Source organism: Lactuca serriola, chromosome 8, assembly GCF_051521515.1.
Source record: "Lactuca serriola cultivar US96UC23 chromosome 8, Lser_US96UC23_V15, whole genome shotgun sequence".
Lineage (NCBI taxonomy): Eukaryota > Viridiplantae > Streptophyta > Magnoliopsida > Asterales > Asteraceae > Lactuca > Lactuca serriola.
In genome coordinates, this window is record NC_136415.1 from 299,880,045 (window position 1) to 299,901,707 (window position 21,663).

Here is a 21,663-nt window from a genome sequence, read left to right on the forward strand (position 1 = left end):
TTAAAGACTATGACTGTGAGATACTTTACCACCTGGGTAAAGCAAATGTTGTAGCTGATGCTCTCAGTCGGAAAGTCAATCTTGAAAGGAAAAGGACAAGAGCGTTGAGAATTGAAGTTGTCTCGATAATCATGGAAAGTATAAAGAAAGCTCAAGAGGAAGCTTCAGAGAAGAATGACCGAAAGGAAGAACGTTTGGGTAAAACGTTAGTATTCAGTATAAAAAGTCATGGACTGAAGGTGCTCCAAGATCGTGTTTGGATACCTGAGACAGGAGGAGTCAGAGATCTTCTGATGGAAGAAGCTCACAAGACCATGTACTTGATTCATCATGGTAGCACTAAAATGTATAGGGACCTGAAACCCTATTACTGGTGGCCGACGATGAAGCTTGATGTTGCAAAGTATGTGGCCGAGTGTGTGACTTGTGCTAGAGTCAAAACACAACATCAGAAACCGTATGGGAGTTTAGAACCTTTTCCTATTCCTATGGGCAAGTGGTAAGACATTGCTATGGATTTTGTCACTAAACTGCCTAGAACAAAAAGTGGTCACGACATGATTTGGGTGGTCGTTGATTGATTCACTAAGAGTGCGCATTTCATAGCAGCCAATGAGAAATGGTCTATGGAAAAGCATGTGAATTCTTATGTGAAGGAAATTGTGAGACTTCTCGGTGTTCCATTAACGATTGTATCGGATCGTGACAGTCGTTTCACCTCGAGGTTTTGGAAAAGTCTACAAGAGGAAATGGGTACCAAGTTGTGTTTAAGTACAACTTACCATCCGCAGACTGATGGTCAGAGCAAAAGAACGATACAAACACTTGAAGATATGTGGAGAGCATATACCCTGGAATTCCTTGGTAACTAGGATGAACATTTACCTTTGGTAGAATTTTCCAACGATAATAGTTTCCACTCGAGCATAAAGTGGCACCTTATCAAGCTTTGTACGAACAGAAGTGTCGTACGCCGTCTTGTTGGCTTCAGGCTGGGGAAAAGCAGTTTATGGGACCCGAGATGGTTCATCAAACCGCTAAAAAGTTGAAAACAATTAGGGAAAGCATGTTAGCCGCTCAGGATCGTCAAAAGAGCTATGCTGACAAAAAGCGAAGACCGATGAATTTTGAAGTTGGAGATTCGGTTTTGCTTAAAGTCTCGCCGTGGAAGGGACTTATAGGATTTGGTAAAAGGGGAAAATTAAGTCCATAGTTTATTGGACCGTTTAAAGTTCTTCAGAGGGTTGGCAACCAAGCTTACAAGCTCGAACTACAAGAAGAACTGAATGGAATTCATAACACTTTCCATGTGTATGTATTGAGGAAGTTCACGGGAGAAGTTCCCGACATGATTCCACTTTCGGAGTTTAGAATCGATGAGAACAAAAGGTTCATTGAAGAACTAGAGGCAATCGTTGACCGAAAGACTAAGAAGTTGCGACGCAAGATGGTTGAGTTAGTGTTTGTCCAATGGAAACACACGAATGGGCCGAATCTCACCTGGGAAACGGAGAGAGTCATGATGAGTCGCTACCCGCAGTTGTTTGTTGATGTGTGATTCCGAGGACGGAATCATTCTAAAGTGGTGAGAATTGTAGCGCATGTGTTTCTGGGCTTGTCATTAATAGCAATGTAATAGTCTAGGTTAACCTTTGTAACCTATTTTGAAATAATAAGAATGTATTATTTGAGTATTATATGTTTTGTGGTTAGTTGTGTGGCTTAAATGAATTAAGAATATAGATAAGCGTCAAAATGAAATATTAGATAAGGTCGATATCTTTGGATAATGTTGTAGTAGTTGAAACGAGGTTTCCAAATATATATATAGAATGCCGAAATCCGAGTTATAACGAAGAAGTTATGACCTGTCGATGTTTCGCGACAGAACCAGCAACGCTAAATTATGTAAAAAGTGAAATTTACGTTAGAGCGATATTTAGCCTTAGTAATATAAACAAAATTCGTATATTTTGTTAAACCGAGAGCGTGCATAAAAAGAACGCCCAAATCTGACTTCGTATGAGGAAATTATGATTTTTCTAAGTTTCGACTTAACAGTATGCAACTCGAATACTCGATTTGAGACTGAGCAATTTTTAGCCGAGATAATCTAAACGAGAATCGAAGATCTCTTTGATAGTGGTGCAAGAATAAAAAGACAGACGAAAACGGAGTTCAGATGAAGGAGTTATGAATTTCGAACGGAGTTTTCCTGTCCCGGCCTACTAAAAATAATATAAAAAAGATAAATTCAAAATTAGCCGACGTGGTCTAATTGAAAGTTTTAGATCTTTTTTTGACCTACGCGTCGATATAAAGAACGTCGAAAACGGAGTTCGTATGCGAAAGTTATGAATTTCTGAAGTTCGGGGCGCGAACCCCAAAGCTGTGTCAGTGGCCACGACGTGGAAACAGTGCCCACGACGTGGCATGACTTCTGACGCATTCTGGAGCTTGACAGAGCAAGTGGAAGATGACACATGGAGTAACGACCAATCCTACGACGTGGAAGAAGTGCCCATGACGTGGAAAATGAGAAACTTGCCTTATAAATAGATTTGAAGGGGCACCAGCCAACGTTGTTAATTCACCCTTCCCTCTCCCATATTACCTCGATTTACGTGCAAATAAGTACCCCCGAAGCCCCGATATCATCCCGAGACCCGAAGCGAGTCCCGAAGCCCGAAGATCCAAAGAAGAAAAGAGTTTCCCAGCCGAAGCTCTGCCCGCGAGAAGCCCGGCGTGCGAAGTGATCCCCGTTTCACTAAAGAATACTAATTTTAAAGTCGTAGTGTTGTCCGATCATCTTCTGATCAAGTGAGTGCGTAGTTACTTTCTTCTAACGCATAATTATGAAGTATTTGGTATGAAATACTTGTTATGTGTATATTTTGTTGATTATATGTGTGAATGTATATTCACTTTCTTCTAACTCATAGGTATGGTTTATTCTCTTTGAAACACGTGTTATGTGTGTGTGCCTCATCTGTTATGTGGAATATGTATTGATTGAACATGCTATACAGGTTTTAAACTATGAATAAAATATATATTTTTATCTATTAATACGTTGGGTAGAACATGAGTAGATAGTGGATGTGTGATAAACAGATGAGAGGCCTCGTTGTTGTTGTTGTTGTTGATCTAGTTATGCAGCTGATTATGGATAACGACCACAGACTCTTTCTAGACAGACTGTGGAACGCTAGCAGGCTCATAACCTGTAGATGTTGTAAATGATGTGTTCACCGGTGTACTCTATCACCCTCATGGTTGCCTTTAGGACATTTATTGCTAAGGAAGCCCTTTTGCAGTAATGTCCGTCCCGATGAAAATCCTAGATTAGGTCCCTTGTAATAGATGTTGTTTTAGGGACGTAAAGTGAGGATAACGGAAATGGGTAATTGGGTTATTATTGGTTGGTGAATTAAATATAATTATTTATTGTGGGTTGAAAACCCTATATGCTCACCAGGCTCCCAAGCCTGACCCACTCAGTTTATTTGTATTACAGGAAGTGGCGCAAGGGCATAAGATTGATGAATCATCAAGTTGTTTTGTTTACATGTCTGTATATGTATATATTTGTTGAATGACTTGTAATGTTATTGTTTATGTTTTATGGTCTGTGTCGGAACATGACATCTCGATTTTTTATTATGAAATGAAATTATATTTCTTTCAGAAATGTTTTCATAAATATCTATTTTATCATGTTTTGTTTTTGGGAACAAATTCCGCAACTCTTTTAGATCAAAAGGATTTATTCTGAAATTATTTTAAAAGCATAAATGAAACCGGTCTTGTCTGGCCGTGATTTTGGGGATGTCACAAACACCCTGACTATAGGAATACAACGGTAAAAAGACATATAAAATCGAACGCTAGATGAAGAAGTTATGGATTTTTAACGGACTTTTCCAGTCTCGGCCTGCTAAAAAGGCATTATTAAATATAAAGTCAAAAGTAGCCGATGGAGTCTAAATGAGAGTTGTAGAGTACAGTCTCACCTACGCGTGGATATATTGTTATGCCAGAAATGGAGCTCGTACGCGAGAGTTACAAAATTTACAAGTTCTGGAAATTGATTTACGCCCCGCGTAAAGGGGTACGCTCAGTGTACCAGGTGATAAGGGCATAGTCCTTTCGACAACAGACATCCCATTGTCCGTCAGGAGGCTGACGTAAGCGTTGACGTATGTAATGCCCCGTGTAAGAGCGTACCCCCAGCGTACGGAGGCGGTTCAGCCTCCTATAAAAGGGAGGCTAGGGTTTCAAGAGTCTTGTTCAATTCTTCTCTTTTCCCGTGCTTTTGCTCTGCGTTTTTCCACTCGAAGCCATCACGACACCCCGATTTTCATACTCAAGATCAGAAGGAAGTTCTACACTCCTGAGACTCCTGAGAATTCAACTCTCACTAGTCGAAGTTCTGCTCGATTCTTCTCTCGACTACTTCAAGAAAACCACTTCAGTCAAGTGAGTTCATACCCCCCTTTTATACACTTTCAAATACTTTATAATGTACTTTTAATACATTTTTGGGGAGAATACAAGTAAACACACGATTGATCCCGAGTGAAAATGTGAAAACTCTTGTTATACTTTGCATGCATTAGATTTATAAAAAGTGCATAGTATCTAGGGTAGCCATCCTTGTTAAACCATTTTTATGCATTCAAAGAAGTTATGATTTATGCCTTGTCAAACATTGTGAAAGAGGATAAACATTGCATACAAAACTATTATTTTAATACAAACTTAGTTGGGAATCCGTGAGACGATTACATCTTCAATGCTACCTTTTTGTTTAAAGGTACTACCTAAAGTCCAGTCTATTATAACCAGAGTCTCCCATTTGGAGAGCGAGTCAAATGTGTATATATCTATACGGGAAGTCATGATCACGCGCCCTAACTGTTAGCTACAGTCCTTTGGGTGACAGTTTGTCATAACGTTTCGATGCCTGAAGACCGTCCCCACAGGCATATTATGTTTAGTATGTTTATAAAACTCACCGGATAGACAATTACTATGGTATTCTTATTTTATGAATGAGTAGCTATTAAAACTATTCTTCGTCTAACAAGTGCGGTCTTCTTATAGCTTTATTATATAAAACTATGCCTCAACCTTTTAAGCATGTCAGTTGCTTGCGATTTTCGGTCTTGGACATTAGAGACTATCTATTACTCTAGGAAAATAAGGAATTTTCCAGTATCCAAAACAATCAACTAATAGGAAAATAAGGGATTTTCCTGGTACAACTATATACAATTCACAACACAAACATTCACATGCATTTCATACTTTTATAAGAAAATAAGGGATTTTCTTGGAAAACACACGAACTTTGGAATGACATACATTTTATCAAAACCGCTTATGAACTCTCCAACTTTACTGTTGACATTTTTTCTTTGAAATAAGTTGTATTCTCAGGGAACCGCTAAGCAGGTTTGGAAACCAACTTTTGGGGATTAACGCTCTGGCGTTAATTACTTCTTTTGAAAGATGTTTATATATTTATCTTTTGAACATGTAACAAAGACAATTATGTAACTATTTTGAAACCTTTATATATATGGTGGTGTGTACTTTCCTTACTATGAACTGTTATGATACTGAATATGATGTCCTCCACCCCCGAACATTTCCGCCGTTCTGGTTTGGGGGTGTGACAAGGGTTCACGGCCACCAAGAACAAGTTTGTGTTCTTGGTGAAATGGATAAATATTTGAAGATCTATCATAAAAGAGATGTTTTTATTAATGAATCATGAGATGATTACAAGACTAGGAAGGATATCAAGAAAGATGGAAGAATCACTTACCACTTTTGAAGATCAAGATGAAAAGCTTGATGATAGTTGAGAGAGAAACTGGTTTCTTGACTTGAAAATGGATGAAATGAAGGAAATGAAGGGTATCATCTATATATGAGGGAGGATCACGGCCACGAAGTCTGCTATCCCTTCTGGGAGGGATAGTATCGGTGCGGTGCATAAGGCCCGTTTTAGCATTTGGAATGCATTTTCTTCACTACTAGAAAAACAGTCTTTTACGACGCGCAATTAATGACACACACTGATAGAGGACGCGCATTTGGACGTGCCCTAAAAATGAATGTCAGTTTCGAAAAATTTGAAGGATAGAGGAAACACATATTTGCGCGCCCTAAAATTAGTGTCCAACCAAAAAAACACGGAGGGCACCTATCATAAAAAGCGTGTCGTGTAAATGTGTCGTTTTATATTTTTTAGGAAGGCGCGTTCTCCTCCGTTGTTTTAATAATCTATGGTAGGAACTGAAATCCCAAAAAATTAAACAGCCGCCTTCTCCTTCTAAAATCCTCTAACAAAAAACCCTAATAATCCTTCTTCGCCTAATTCATCTCCTTCTTCTCCTTCTAAAATCCTCAAACAAAAAACCCTAATAATCCTTTTGAAGTAGCCCTCTTCCTCTACCTCTGCATTCTCTCTCTCTCTCTCTCTCTCTCTCTATATATATATATATATATATATATATATATATATATATATATATATATATATATATATATATATATATATATATATATATAGAAAACCCTAATCAGTAATCACCCTTTCTGGTTTTCTGAACCGGGTTATTCGCTCTTGCCTCTGCTCCTATCAGACCACCACAGTCCCCCACAGGATTGCTAAAACAATAGCCATCGATGCACCACTTCACCCTTCTGGTTCGTTATCCCCCTCCCTTAATGTCTGCGAATGACAATGGAGATGATGTCCACCACTACTACTCCATTACTCACATGTCGATATTTCATATTTGTAAACCTGATATAGAGATTTTTGGGTCCGATTTTTAGGGATTACCATATCACTCACCTCTCCTCTCCACCACCGTTGCCGACCCACGCGCCGCCCGTCAACGATACCCATCTGATCTTGCTCTTTCTTGGTTCAGCCCCAAAAGGTACATTCTTTATGTTTCTTCTCTGTTCGTATTTTCACTTCTTGATCAATTGAGAAGAAATCCAGCTAAACTAATCTTGAAATTCCCAACGAGACCCAATTTCATGTTCTTTATACCTTCTTTTCTATAGGGGCAAATTTGACTTAAACAATTTTAAAGGTGGTATTCTATCTTCTGCTTTGTAATCAATTATGTGAAACTGTTGATCATGCTTTCAAATTTGGACTAGATAACCAATCCCACCTTCAGTTTTCATTTTCCAATCTGGTCATGATGTTCTATCGCTTCAACATATTGGAGATTTCTTTAATTTATATTTCATATTTATAATTGTGCTGGTAAGAATTTATGTACATTCTTTTCTCCAAATTTTCTGATGTATGTCCAAATTTTCTGATGTATTTCATATTTATAATTTGTGTAGTAGGCATATTTCAAAGGTAATTCTTCCTTTTTTCAACCATAGTTACCTGTTTCATGTACCACTGGTCCTTCTTTTTGGACGATTTCTTGTGCCCTTCTAACCTCTCTCATATCTTTTCATGGAGTTATTAATATTTTATGATATAAGTACCCGATTTTTTATGCACACCAGGTGTTTGACTAAATGTCTGAACCAAAATATATATTTTCATAATCAATAAGCTAGTTAAATCTTGGAATCCATTACATACCCAATCTTCTCTACATGTTACTGGTAAAGTAAAGAGTAAACTAAAGCTTACCATTGTTCCAGTTCATTATTAATGTTCAGGTACTATGTTTTGTCTCTCTCAATGTCTTCAACTGTACATATGTTAACTGATGGCAATTGATTTGAACATTTTGGGATTGGTAAATGTTATGCCAACAGTTTGATGTTCAAACAAGAATCACCTATGTCTTACACTAACAAATGATCAGTATTTTTGTTTAATGACAATATTGTTTGTTTTCTGCTCATTGTAGGTATATGTAAAAGGTTATAGTTTTACCCTCGAATGACATCAACTTGGCTACAGAAAAAGCTCAACAAGCAGGTACAGTTGACTTTCTGGTATAAATTTCGTTTTACCAAAGCAATCTTATGTCACTTTCAGTCCAAATCCTACTACACCACCACCTCCACCTCCACCTAGTAAGTATTATATGTTTTTTTTTCTATCCACCTTCAGGTAAATTAAAATGATGCTTAAAGAATAACAACACACTTAGGGAACTGCTGAGAAAAATAAACTAAGTTTTGTGACTCGTTCTTGTTCTTTCTGTATCAAGTAAAATTGAAACATAGACACCGATATATTACTTATCATACAATACCAACTACCAAGGGGATGTTTCTTTTTTGATTTCCTCATCAAGTCCACTCCTGTATATGGATAAGGTAGCTGAATGGGTAAATGTTGTCTTCCTGGATAAAGTGTTGTCTGTAAACATAAGTTTTTCCTTTTTTTTTCTTTTCTAGACCAAATCAACCATCTGAATCTGAATGATACTAAATTACCATTTTACCCTCATAATCTTTAATGTTCCTTTCGCCCTATTTTGTCGATATTTAGGTAGTTTTGTTTGAGGGTTGGATGCTTGGTTTCAAGCCTCTTCCTGCTCAAGTGGTCAAAGTTGTCGATCCACAGGTCAACACACATCCAGATATTCATGTGTTTATGTTATTGCTTCTTCGAATCATTTATTTTCTAAAATTTCAATTGTAGTTAGAAATAGTGAACGAAAACCTAGAAGCTTATTATGATGAATGGAACAAGTTAATAAAGTCATGGATTATCATCAAAATTAATGACCGAAGTTGTGTATACCAATGGCGTTTACAGGTTTGATATCCTATTTGATTGGTTTTTTATAGGCTTTATGATTTATATAATTTGTGAATTTGTAAAATCATTTCTAACTCTGTATTTTGAAAGTTTTTTTAATCAGATGTTGCACCTGTTAGTTCGTCCCTTCTCTTGGGTGGGTTTCTAGGGCAATGAATTTGACTATGGTTACTTCAATCTTAATCTTATTTGACTTTAATCCTAATCTTATTTAATCTTAATCATGAATTCGACTTTAATCTAAATCTTATTGCAGAGAGCTGTGTTAAAACGAAATATCTATTTTGGTGGGTGGGAATTGAAATATCTATTTGGGTGGGTTTCTATGGCAATGAAACCCTTGGGTTGACTGAGGGAACTCGATGGATTCAGCAAGAAGTTGGCTACATAACTTTCAACCTAGAGAAAGGTTGAGATCAAATACTAGAAGGAGGGATTCACTAAGTGATGGTGAATATTCAAATAACCCAACCATGGATTAAGACGCCTCAAGTATAACAGATTTCTAGAAAAAAAAGTAAATGAATACATGCATTTACAAAGGCACAAAATGGGAGTTGAAGATTTTGAACTACTCACAATGATTGGAAATGGTGCATTTGGTGAGGTTAGAATCTGCAGGGAGAAGACAACAGCCACTGTATACGCCATGAAAAAGCTTAAGAAATAAGAAATGTTACGAAGAGGTCAAGTATGTAATTTTCCATTCATAAAAGCTGATATCTCTTCATTAATACTTTTCAACATTCTTTAAATTCATTAAACCCATTTTTAGGTTGAACATGTAAAAGCCGAAAGCAATCTCCTTGCTGAGGTGGACAACAATTGCATAGCGAAACTATATTGTTCTTTTAAGGACAATGAGTATCTGTATCTGATAACATTGCTCATCAGAAAAGATACCTTAACCGAAGATGAAGTAAGATTTTATGTTGCAGAAACAGTTTTAGCAATCGAATCCATCTATAAACATAATTATGTACATAGGTATATGTTATATGTTTTATAAGCTTGATTCTTGTTTTGTTTTGTTATTAAATAATAATATTTTTATTACCTTTTCTTGTTATATACATGATTTTAACAACACAGAGACATCAAGCTGGATAATTTGTTTCTTCATATATAGGGACATTTGTAGATTATCATATTTTGGACTATGTAAACCGTTAGATTGTAGTACACTGGAAGAGACGGATTTCACCACAGGGGATCATGTCTCCAATTCAACAGGTGAGGGCCATTCTGCTGTTCCTAAACGCACACAACAAGAATAATTGCAGCATTGTCAGAAAAATAGGACTCTTGTAAGAATTTTTAGATGTTTTGTCACATAGATATTTTCTTTAATACCATACGACTTATATTATTAATAAATATAAAATTGTAAATTGTTGGGGGATTGCAGGCTTATTCGACTGTTGGGAGTCTTGATTATATTGCTTGCGAGGTTGTACCGAAGAATGACCATTCATTGGAATGTGATTGATTAGTACTTAGTAGAAGTCTTTTTTTTAAATTAAATTTAATTACATTTTCATTTAAAATATAAAATATGATTATTTGATTGTTATTATTTTTCAGGTGGTCTCTTGGTGCTATTATATATAACATGTACCCTTCATAAGCAAACTATCATTACAAAGTAACTGATATGGTTCTGATATGGTTTTGTGTCAAAGGGCATAGTATACCTGATCCATCAAACAAAAGGACAACAACGAATCAACAAAAACCATCAGAACCGTGCCACGCACGGGCCTATTTCCTAGTTATTTTGTAAATATGTAACTTGTTTATTTTTCATTATATCTTTGACATAAACATTTTTTTTTCGTATAGGTATATTTCACCGATTATGGGCAACTCAAAGAGCTTCTTGATTCACATGGCTGGTTACTAATTACTATATAAAATATCTTATATGTTTCAATAAATAAATAAAAAATCATTTATTTTATTCTTCTTTATTTTATGTTTAATTTTTAAGTCATCTTTTTTAAGGAGACGGCATGGGTCACCTTACTTTCGGGGAAAACATAATAGCGGCTTCTGGTCCAGGAGTCGCCACTGCAATCACCACAAATCCATTATGGGTCATAAAGACACGACTCCAAGTATGTTACTTTTTTTATTTTTATTTTTGTTTTTTGAATAAACAATCTTAAATTAATAACATCATACTTTTATTATAAATAAAAAATAAAGTACATTGTTATTATCAGTAAAAAAATTGCAGTTCTGTTACTTCTATATTAAGTTGTGTACATCATGCATTAAAAGTTCTACATGTTCTTTAAGTAATTCTGATCTTGTGTTTTTTCAAGTTGTCAGATCATACAACTACTAACGATCTTATCCCTGTGAAACTCGCAATCACCTTTTCAATGTCTAAAGTTCTTGCCTCATTAATGACCTACCCACATGAGGTGACTTCACTTCACCATGGTTGTTTCAGCCAGGGTACAGAAAAATACTTCAGAAGATTTAAATTAAAGTGGCCAGAAGGTGCGGTTTCTTGGGATAGTATTAGAACAGTGCGGTCTCTTTGATGAACTGTAAATCCTACAAAGAAGTTATTTTTGTTCATCACTGTCACCATTTGATTATTCTATTTTAAATTGGTATTTTGGAAGTGTCTTACTGTTTCACTATGCAGCTGTGTTAGTGGGTCTAGAAACTGAAACCATAATAGCTGTGTTGAACAAGCTTTCAAAGCCCAAGCTCCCTAAAGAGATGATCGATTTCATTCATGCTTCAACATCCAATTATGGAAAAGTAAAGCTTGTATTGAAAAAGAATCGTTACCTAGTTAAATCTCTTTTCCCAGAGGCAAGGCTGCTTATTCTGTTGAATCGTTACCTAGTTAAATCGTTACCTGGTAGACAATTGTCTTTTTCTTTTTCTTTTTCTTTTTCTTTTCTTATTTGTTTTGTTTTCTGTGGTTTAATCTCAGTAGAAACAACTTTGGTGGAGGTTCTAATCATGTGGACAAGCCTACAAGGGACAATTGGTCTCAACATGCCAAAGCACATGATAATTTTTTAAACTAAGATAAATTCTTGAAATCAAGGCCTTTATAAGCAATGTAACTTAAAGTTGTTTAATTGCATCATTAATCAACTTCAATTTTCAGAATCTTGATTTGGATCAAATAGTCTCTGAAAACTACCAGTCATCTTGCACACTACCATCATCAACCTTGATGTTTCCACCTGTCAATCCAGCTAGCATTTCAGGACATGATGACATAAGTTTTAAGGTAAGTAACTCAAATCATTAAACTTTTGATCTTTGCTAGTTCTATGGTGGACTCTAATTTTATGCCTAACTTTAATAATTGGTTCAACAAGGACTTTGTCTTGAAGCTTCGAATCATTTGAAAATAATGATGGACATGCTCATTTCAATATCAAATGATCTACTCGACAATGTGGACCTGAATTCAGAACAAATAGAGAAGCTTCGCCAAGATAGGTATCTCCTTCTTTTTTTGCCTTCTGAAAATAAAAATGCAGTCTTATAATCATTTTTTTAAAATACAATTAGTGAGAATTTTGGTACTTTTAGTAGCATTTTAAAAAGAAGAACTAATAAGCAGCAGGTTGGTTTGGTCGGTTTTTATCAAAAGAATCTACAAATTAATAACATAGTTCCACTTAGTTTCTTAGAATTTTGTAACGAACTAACGATTACAAAATTGATAAACAATATTCATGGAAGCTATATGATTTTCTACGAAAACTTGGAATTATCTCTAGTTTTTTTAAATTTAGGTTTTCAGCTGTAAGTTTGATGGATTTGAAATCTTATATCATATCACTTCTCTTTCTTTGTTCATCTGTAGATTTAAGAAAGCTGTTTTTTTAGGTGCAGATTGCTCAATTCTGGAATTTTATATAATGGTTTGCATGAGGAGGTTGGAAACCAAAGGACAGGAGTTGTATAAATTGTCATGCCTTTCAAGATCTATTGGAGATAGAGATGCTGGGGAGTTCATTATTCCTGATCCTCATATCAAACAAGTGAAGGTTAGTTTAGTAATTAAACTCAATTTATTCCTCTTTTTATTAACAACTTTTATTTATCCATGATCTTCAGCTATCTTCTACTGGTGGGCAGCTTGTAATTTCAAGTGATGGAGTCGCGGATTGGCTCCGGAATCAGCAGCAGCACAAATTGTCAAAGTACGGAAACAAAAAAATGTCAAATTTGTAATAAAATATTATCCAATGGATTCTATTTTTTGTATATGATATTTTGTATGACATTAAATTTTATGAAATGGATTATATTTTTTGTATATGATATTTTATTTTCTATTATGAGGCATTAAATGCAAATTTAATTTGAAAATTAGTAAATCTATAAAAAAAAAAATTTAGACATTTAAAATTATGATACGCAAAAATGTGTGTCATTTTCATTTATGACATGGCCTTTCTTGACAGGGGCTTTCTTGATACACATTGTGTGTCATTAACATGCGCGTCGTAAGGTTACGACATGCGAATGCGTGTCATCTTCCTTTATGACATGGCCTTCCTTGATACAAATTGTGTGTCGTAAACGCGCGTTGTAACTGCGCGTCGTAAATGAGCGTCGTAAATGTGCATCGTCTATAGACGACACGCAAAAGCGCGTCGTCTCTCTTTATGACAGGGCCTTCCTTGACGCGCATTTGCGCGTTGCCTAAGCCTTTTACGACGCGCAATGAGCGTCGTAAAAGAATATTTTTCTAGTAGTGCTTGTTCTTCTTCCCAGTTAAAGGGCACACCTTTCTGGGTCAATGTAGTAAGGGACTTCGCAATCCGCAAGCAGTTCTAAATGAATCTACAATAGTAGCCAGCGAGGACTAGAAATTAACGAATTTTCGTAGGCGTCTTCAGTGCTGACCAGTTCTCAATGGCTTTGATTTTGGAAGGGTCCATGTGGATTCCCTCTTCGCTAACCACGTGACCTAAGAATTTGACTCTTCGGATCCAAAATTCGCACTTTGAAAACTTCACGTAAAGTTTCTCTAACCATAGTGTTTCTAAGATCAGCTGCAGATGTTTACTGTGCTCTTCCTTACTACGAGAGTAGATAAGTATGTCATAAATGAACATAATGAAGAACTGATCCAAGTACGGACGACACACCCTATTCATTAAGTCCATGAATATTGCGGGCGCATTAGTTAATCTGAATGGCATCACTACAAACTCATAGTGCCCATATCGAGTTCGTAAGGCTCTCTTTGGAACATCCTCCTCTAACACTCGTAATTGGTGATACTCGGATCTCAGATCAATTTTTCAAAAGTAGTTTCCCCCTTGTAGTTGGTCGAATAAATCATCTATATGGGGTAGGGGTAACGATTCTTGACGGTCAGTTTGTTCAGTTCTCTGTAATTGATACACATTCTGAATGATCCGTCTTTCTTCTTCACGAACAAGACCGACACTCTCCAAGGTGAGAGGATTGGTCTTATAAAGCCCTTGCAGAGCAGTTTGTTAAGTTGACCAGATAGTTATTGCATCTCAACTGGTGCTAGACGATAGGGTGATTTGGCTACGGGGGTAGCTCCTGGAACTAAGTCGATCCTGAATTCGACTTGCCGTTCGGGTGGTAACCCTGGTAGTTCTTCTGGAAAGACGTCGGGGAAGTCGCACACTACGGGGAGGTCTTTTAGGTCTTTTGTTTCTTGGTTCACATCGACTATATGAGCGAGGAAGGCATGATATTCCTTTCGTAGGTACTTCTGGGATTGCATGCTCGAGATGATACGAAGATTCGTACTTGCTTTGTCGCCGTAGATCAATAAGGTTTCCTTACTCGGTAGATTTAGACAGACTGCTTTCTTGAAACACAGAATATCGGCATGATGGAGACTCAACCAGTCCATGCCTACAATGACGTCGAAACTCTTGATTGACACAAATATGAGGTCGATTGGAAATGAATTGTTATCTAGCATGAGGGTACAACCTATATAGATCTCGTTAGAACTCTCTGTCTTTCTGTTAGCCATTTCTACGACGAAGGTTTGTTGTAGTGCTTATGGTGCTTGATTAAGTAAGTGTTTAAATTTTTGGTTCACGAAGCCCCTCTCTGCCCCGCTATCAAATAGGATACATGCATATGAGTTATTGAGGAGAAACGTACCGGTGACCACTGTAGGGTCTGCCACAGCTTCATTCTGACCAATAGCAAGTAGTCTTCCTGCTCCACCCGCATTCCCAGCTTTTATGGCAGTTTCTTTTGAAGTGCCCTGTCTCGCCACACCAGTAGCAGGCCTGGCTTACTCCTATACCAGTGACCTGGGTGATGGGTCTTGGTGGTGCTTTGCAAAACCGGATAGTATGACGCTTCCGGTTGCAGTTGGTGCAGTGTATTTCCTGGTAGGGGCCGTTGTGATGGAAATTGAATTTGGTGCACTTGGGTAGACTCCCTGCATATTGCTTTGCTAGCACACGGGAAACAGGAGTAGTGGCAGCACGGAAAACCACACCCTGTTGGTTCTTGGAACAAGGTTGAGCTGATTTGCCCTTCTTTCGGTCCCAACGCTTCGTCTTGTTGTCGACTACTTTGGCTGGTGCTGAGACAACAGATGTAGTTGTTGTTGTTTGAGGAGGAACCCCCATGATCGATAAGCCTTTGGGCCAACTGCTTGGCACTATCAAAGGTCACAGGGTTCGACGTTAGAACGTTTCCTTGATACGGGGGTACCAAACCCCAGATGTATCTCTCGATCTTCCTGCTCTCGGTGGGGACCATGTTTGGACATAGGGTCACCAGATCGCTGAATCTAGCTATATAGGCCACTATGTCGGAACCCTTCATCTTAAGGCTCCACAGTTTCTCTTTGAGTTTCTGCACCTCGCCCCTCGGGCAGTACTCCTTTGTCATTAGGTATTTCAGTGTCTCCCAGCCCATCGCGTTATCCACTACCAGCGTGAGTGACTTGACATGGCCATTCCACCATGTCAGGGCTCTTTCAGAGAAGGTGTTGGCAATAAATTTTACTTTGCTTCCTTCGGGGTAGGAGAAAATCTCAAAGATCGCTTCTGTGCTTTCTATCCACTGAGACAGTGCAATGATCCTGCCGGTTCCGTTAAAGAACACCGGTTTGCAGTTGACGAAGTCTTTATAGGTGCACTCCCGTGCACGCGTTTTGATTTCCCCGTGGTTAGAGTTGGTACCGGTTCCAGCTCCACTGGCGCCACCATAATTTACTTGAGTCATGGCTGCGGTCACATCCGCGGCCACAACAGCCTGGAACATCATCGCATCGAACTGCGGAGGGGGTTGTGGTGGTGGAGTTTGATTTACCGGCGTGCCTCTCATTGGACGCTTGCGAGGCGACATCTTTTATCTATAAAAGATAAAATGGTAACAAGACTTCATTTAGGGTTGCTAAGAGGAATATAGCGTCAGAATAGAATTTAAAAGAGATGATCATATAGTGGAAACTACTTCTGTTATTATAGTTGGTATCGAGTTACATAGAGTTCAGAAAATTCGACCATGGAGTAGGTCTTACATCATACCAACAAAGAGAAAATTTTGACAACATAGAAGTTTTAGTTACAGTACTTCGAAAGACAGGAATATTTTACAGGAAAGGTGCTACCTGGATTATAGGTACGAAGACTATTCCTTAAACCAAAAGAGAGGACAAGCGAAGCATTTTGTATCGGCGACGGGTACCCCTCGGTTGAACCCTCAAGTTTGCCAGCTGTGTTGAGAAGGTGTCATTCATAAACTCTCTGGCTCACCCGGAGTTCTAGAACTTCAGAATAAGTTGCAACAAGCTCTCGTTGCAGGGCCTCATTGTCTCTCGTAGACCTCTCACAAGCATCTTCAAGACGGATGGTGCGGATTGTATGCATTCTCGCATTGGCATCCACTTCCATGATTCTGTTGAGGGCTGTCCTACCCTGGATTTCGTTTCGAGCAATCTTGCGGACTAGGATTGGTAGGACTCTGTCTGATGAGCCTCTTATCTCCATTGAATGGCATAGGTTGATCCTACTCTTGACTCCATGTTTCCAACCTTTCCACCCATGGAGGCATTAGGCTTTGAAAAGCTGGACGAGGGTTAGGATTTGGGGCAGGAGCCACAGGGGTAGGTTATCAACTTCAGGATCGGAGTCGGAACCCTCCGAATAGTTCTCGGTGGAGTAATCATCTAAGGGGATTGCAGGTTCTTCTTCTGGCTCATCATCGAGCCATCCACCATTGCCTTGGTTGGGAAAGTACGTATCGCCGGGGAGATGGAAGCCAGCCATGTTACCTATGCGAGAATAAGGGAAAGAGAAAAATTATTAGACGTACTAATTAAGATAATTATAGGATGATCTTTATTAGTTACTTCAATACCTGCTTAGTGCATACTAGTTACATGTAATCAAAACATGATAGACCTTCAAATAAGCAATCCTAACTCTAAATCCACAACTAAACAAGGAACATAAAGTAAAGCAAAAGATCGTAGATTCTAAGTATAAGATATCCGAGTCACATAAAACCTTAGTGCATCCACTATGAAACTATTGACCTACTAATAAAGACCTTTAGTTCTCAAATAAGTAATTATGGTAACACAAAATACTCCTATGACATTTTAAGATTATGTTCTGTTTTAAAGTTTTCATTGTAGTAGTGTTGATAAATTTTTAGACTTGTTGCAACACCACACCCATTCTTGGGCATATGCTAGTCACTTCTCGGACTGACATAGTTGATCAGGCTATGCCATTCCCAGAACTGACCATACATCCCCAAGCCTACTTGTGCTGTTCAACAATCGTAGTTCTTTTGTTCTGTTCTAGTATGATATTGACCTTGGTATGAATGCATGTATGTATACTTAGTTAAATATTTTATTATTTAAAAGTATAAACTCTGGGTCAGAGTATTTTTAACCCCAATGCATTTATAGTTTGTATATCTTTTATGGGTTGATATACTCAGTTCACTATAAACAATGCTCTGATACCAATCTGTCACACCCCCAAAATGAATTGGCGGAAACATTCGTGGGTGGAGGACGTCATGTACAGTATCATAACAAAGTATAATAGTAAGACAAGCAACAACATCCATTGCATTAATAGAATAGTTAAATACATGTGTGTTCTTTTGTAAGGTTTAAACGACACAAAAAATGTATAATCAAAATAATGACGAGTCTTGAATTCGCTCCGTCCTTTAAAAGTTGCATGGGTATACCTGTCTTACTGGTTACCTGAGAATACAAGTTATTTTGAAAGAGAGTATCAACATAAATGTTGGTGAGTTCAAAAGTGTATAATGTTGTTTAGTAATTTAAAAACCTCGAAATGTTTGTATTAAAACCTTGAAACGTTTGTAAAGTTTTCCCAGAAAATCCTATATTTCCTGCTTATAATTAAAGTAGCCTTCAACCCGAGGCCCGACTGTTTTACATGTTTGTTCACGTATAAAAATGTAATGTTTGCATATGTGCTTGGAATAGTATCAAGAATGTAGTAGTACTTTATATTTGTGTAAGAGTATGTTTTCTCCCATGTATTACTATCATTTATTAGGAAAATAGAATGTTTTATCTCAGCAGTAATACTATTGAATATGGAATGATAGAATGAAGACTCATAGTCGTATCAAATGTACTATACTTATTGGAGAGTCTTATTGCCTTTAATTCCTATTTGGTTAATTAAAGGGTTGATGTGAATTAGTTGTAACCATATTGATTGACGGCTGAATACCTGACGACCTTCTGGCGTGATAAAATAGTGAGGTGACATTTTGTCACCCATTGGCCTTACCGGCTGGGACTGTAGATAGCAGTCGGGGTGTTGGAGTGTCTATCCCATATAGATATATACACACGATGCCCGCTCTCCCTCCAAGAGACTCTGGTTACAAATGTGATACAACAATTTATTGTTGTATCCTGAAGTAGTATTTCACATTCTAGTTATTGTGTTCTTACTTTAATTGTATGTATATGTATATGTTCACTTATGTTCTTTGTATACGTAAATGTATATGTATATGTTCACTTCCATTCTTTGTATATGTAAATGTATATGTATATGTTCACTTCTGGTCTTTATATGTATATATATATATATATATATATATATATATATATATATATGTATATGTATATGTATATGTTCGCTAAACTATACATATTATAGTTTATTAGATGTTTGTTTGATCTCGACGTGTAAACAAAGCTCGATTGCTCGGCTTGAACAATTGAGTTAAGTAAATCTTTTAAAAATAAAATTTTATATTCTATTACGTATTTAGCATGTATAACTATGAGTTAATCAGCAGTCGAACTAGTGTATCCTACCCTAAGCCCACAACCAAACAAGGAACATGAATTAAGGTTATCCACAATAGTCTTAAGCCCATTAGAGCATACTTATACACTAATACGTAAATGAATATGGTTTTGAAAGTAAAAGAGTTTGACATGTGTTTAAAAACAGTTTCAAAATGGTTTGAAACAAGATGTTTTATCAAGTATATAAATGTTTATACTAACACAATTTCAATTGTGTGTACTTGTATTCCCCCCTTAAAAGCATTTAAAAATAGTTTAAAAGGTTAATTGTAGGGGTATGAACTCACCTGTGGTGAGTTGGTTGATTGAAAGATTCGAGAAAGGATGTTGAGTGCTAAGTGATATCACGGGCACAAGCAGATCCTAACAAGCATATAATGGTACATATATGTATATAATTAGTGTTTATACAACTAATCATGATAGGGAATCACTTTAGGGACTAGGAAACACTTATTTTGAAGTGTTACAATCACATATGATTGCATATAAGGGGTATATAGCCTCACAAATTGAGTGTAAGGCCAGAATGCATCAGTTTTGTGTGTGTGTGGCTAGGGTGTGTGTGCGGCCGCACACTCCCTATGGAACATGCTAAAGCGTGTCTTAAGGCCTTGGGAATCATCTAGGAAGTGTGTCTTAGTCGTAGCTTAACTTAAAGGGGTGTTTGTTACCATTGTTTCCATTTTGGGCCCTAAATGGGTGTGTACGGCCACACAAAGGGTGTGTTTGGCCGTACACCCTTGATTATCTAAAGATGGTCAAAATTATGTTTCAAGGCCATATCATGCATTCTCTATGTGTTCTTGAACATGCTTTAGCATAGAATGTGAGTTTTGAGGCTAATATACACCAAACAAAGGGGTGTACGGCCACATGGGTGTATACGGCCGTACACTCCTTGATGTTCATGATTTTGGATGATTTATAATGGCATATCTAGTAAGTAACAAGCATGGGAAGGAGTACTTACGATATAGAGGCCTTTAGGGGTGTTTAAGGTCCAAAAACTTAGTAAGTGTTCTTGGTGAAACTGAAGAACACTTGAAGATCTACCAAAATGAAGTGATTTCATGGATGAAATCAGTGATTCATACGAGATAGAGGAAGAATCAATAGATCAAAGGAAGAAATACTTACAATCTTGAAGATCTAGGTGAAGAATCGGATGATAGGAATAAACGAGTTCTTGGCTAAGGGAGGTGAAAAGGGTTGAATGAAGGCTATGACCTCAATATATAGCCCAGAGTGTACGGCCAAAGGGGGGTGTACGGCCGCACACCCAATTGTACGGCCGTACACTCCTCATGATGGAGTGTATGGCCATTTTGTGAAGTGTTTGAACTTGTGGGACCCATTTCAACACCCTAACTTGAAGGTACTAGACTTAGGACACTCTAGTTGATTCAAAACAGTGCTAGAAGATGGCAAAACGAGGCTGAACTTGATTGATTTGAATCATTATACAAGATAGAAATTTCGGGTTGTCACAATGTAGTCGCTGAAACTGCTTCGCTCCGAAATTTCCTTGTTGAACTTTCTTGTCCTTTGACCCACTCTACGGTTGTGTTTTATGATAAGGTGAGTTACATGTACTTCGCTTCTAACCCAATTTATTACTAAAGAACCAAACATGTGGAAATATATTTGCATTTTGTCAGGGAACACGTTGCCATTGGTCAATTTCACGTGTTGCATGTTCCTTTAGCCCATCAGTTCATCGATATCTTCACCAAAGGACTACATACATAACTATTTTTAGATTTTTAGGAGAACTTACGCATGAAGGAACCCCCAACTTAAATAGAGGGGGAGTGCTAATGTGTCTATTGAAATTATCTGTAATAATGTAGGTTTTATATGTTTCTATATGGTAGGTATCCAATCTTCTGCTAAACCAAAAACGCCTCATTGTACTTTGCTTCGTGGATCGAGTTGGACAATTCACCAAATTGGTAGACTAAGTGAGTCAAGAAATCCATAGTAGTTTTCAATTTTCAACTCCACACAAAAAGTAAAATCAAGAAAAGAGTATAATTTATATTAAAATTGTGGTGCGATATAAAATTCACATTGCTATAAATGATTAAACGGTTTAATCGTGTCGCGATCATAATAATCACGACGTGAATATATGCCTAAAAGTTTCATGTAATCTTTAACCAAATTCCTTCGGTTATAAACCTCCACTTAGTCTTTTTTGTTCTAGCACAACAAAACACTTTGTCAAAAATGGAAACCGTTATCAAAGAAAATTAACATTTAAAAATCAAATAAAAAAATAACTTTGCTTTTTAAAAATGATCGATTGATTGACAATTAAATACAGCAATATTAGTTGAAATCTATTACCTGATGACGACGCCAAAATTGATGTGTAAAAGATAATCTATAAACTTGAGATAACTTGAAAACCATTCCATCTGATAATGGCGCTAAAAACGTATAACATTAAAAATATAGGTTTGAAAATAGAAATCTAGTTTACATTTATAATTCCTAACAAGCCAAATTGACTATTTACAGTAACCAATGAACTTGATCAATGACAACACAACTTAGGTAA

General features: G+C 37.1%; 1 pseudogene across 1 annotated transcript; it reads left to right on the forward strand.

The window, feature by feature from the left end:
- Window positions 1-9,040: 9,040 nt before the first annotated feature.
- Window positions 9,041-10,771, forward strand: LOC145069878 (uncharacterized; annotated as a pseudogene). Its single transcript, XR_013689705.1, has 5 exons — window positions 9,041-9,461; window positions 9,546-9,757; window positions 9,863-10,077; window positions 10,179-10,257; window positions 10,354-10,771. The product of XR_013689705.1 is annotated as an uncharacterized LOC145069878 (transcript).
- Window positions 10,772-21,663: the final 10,892 nt, after the last annotated feature.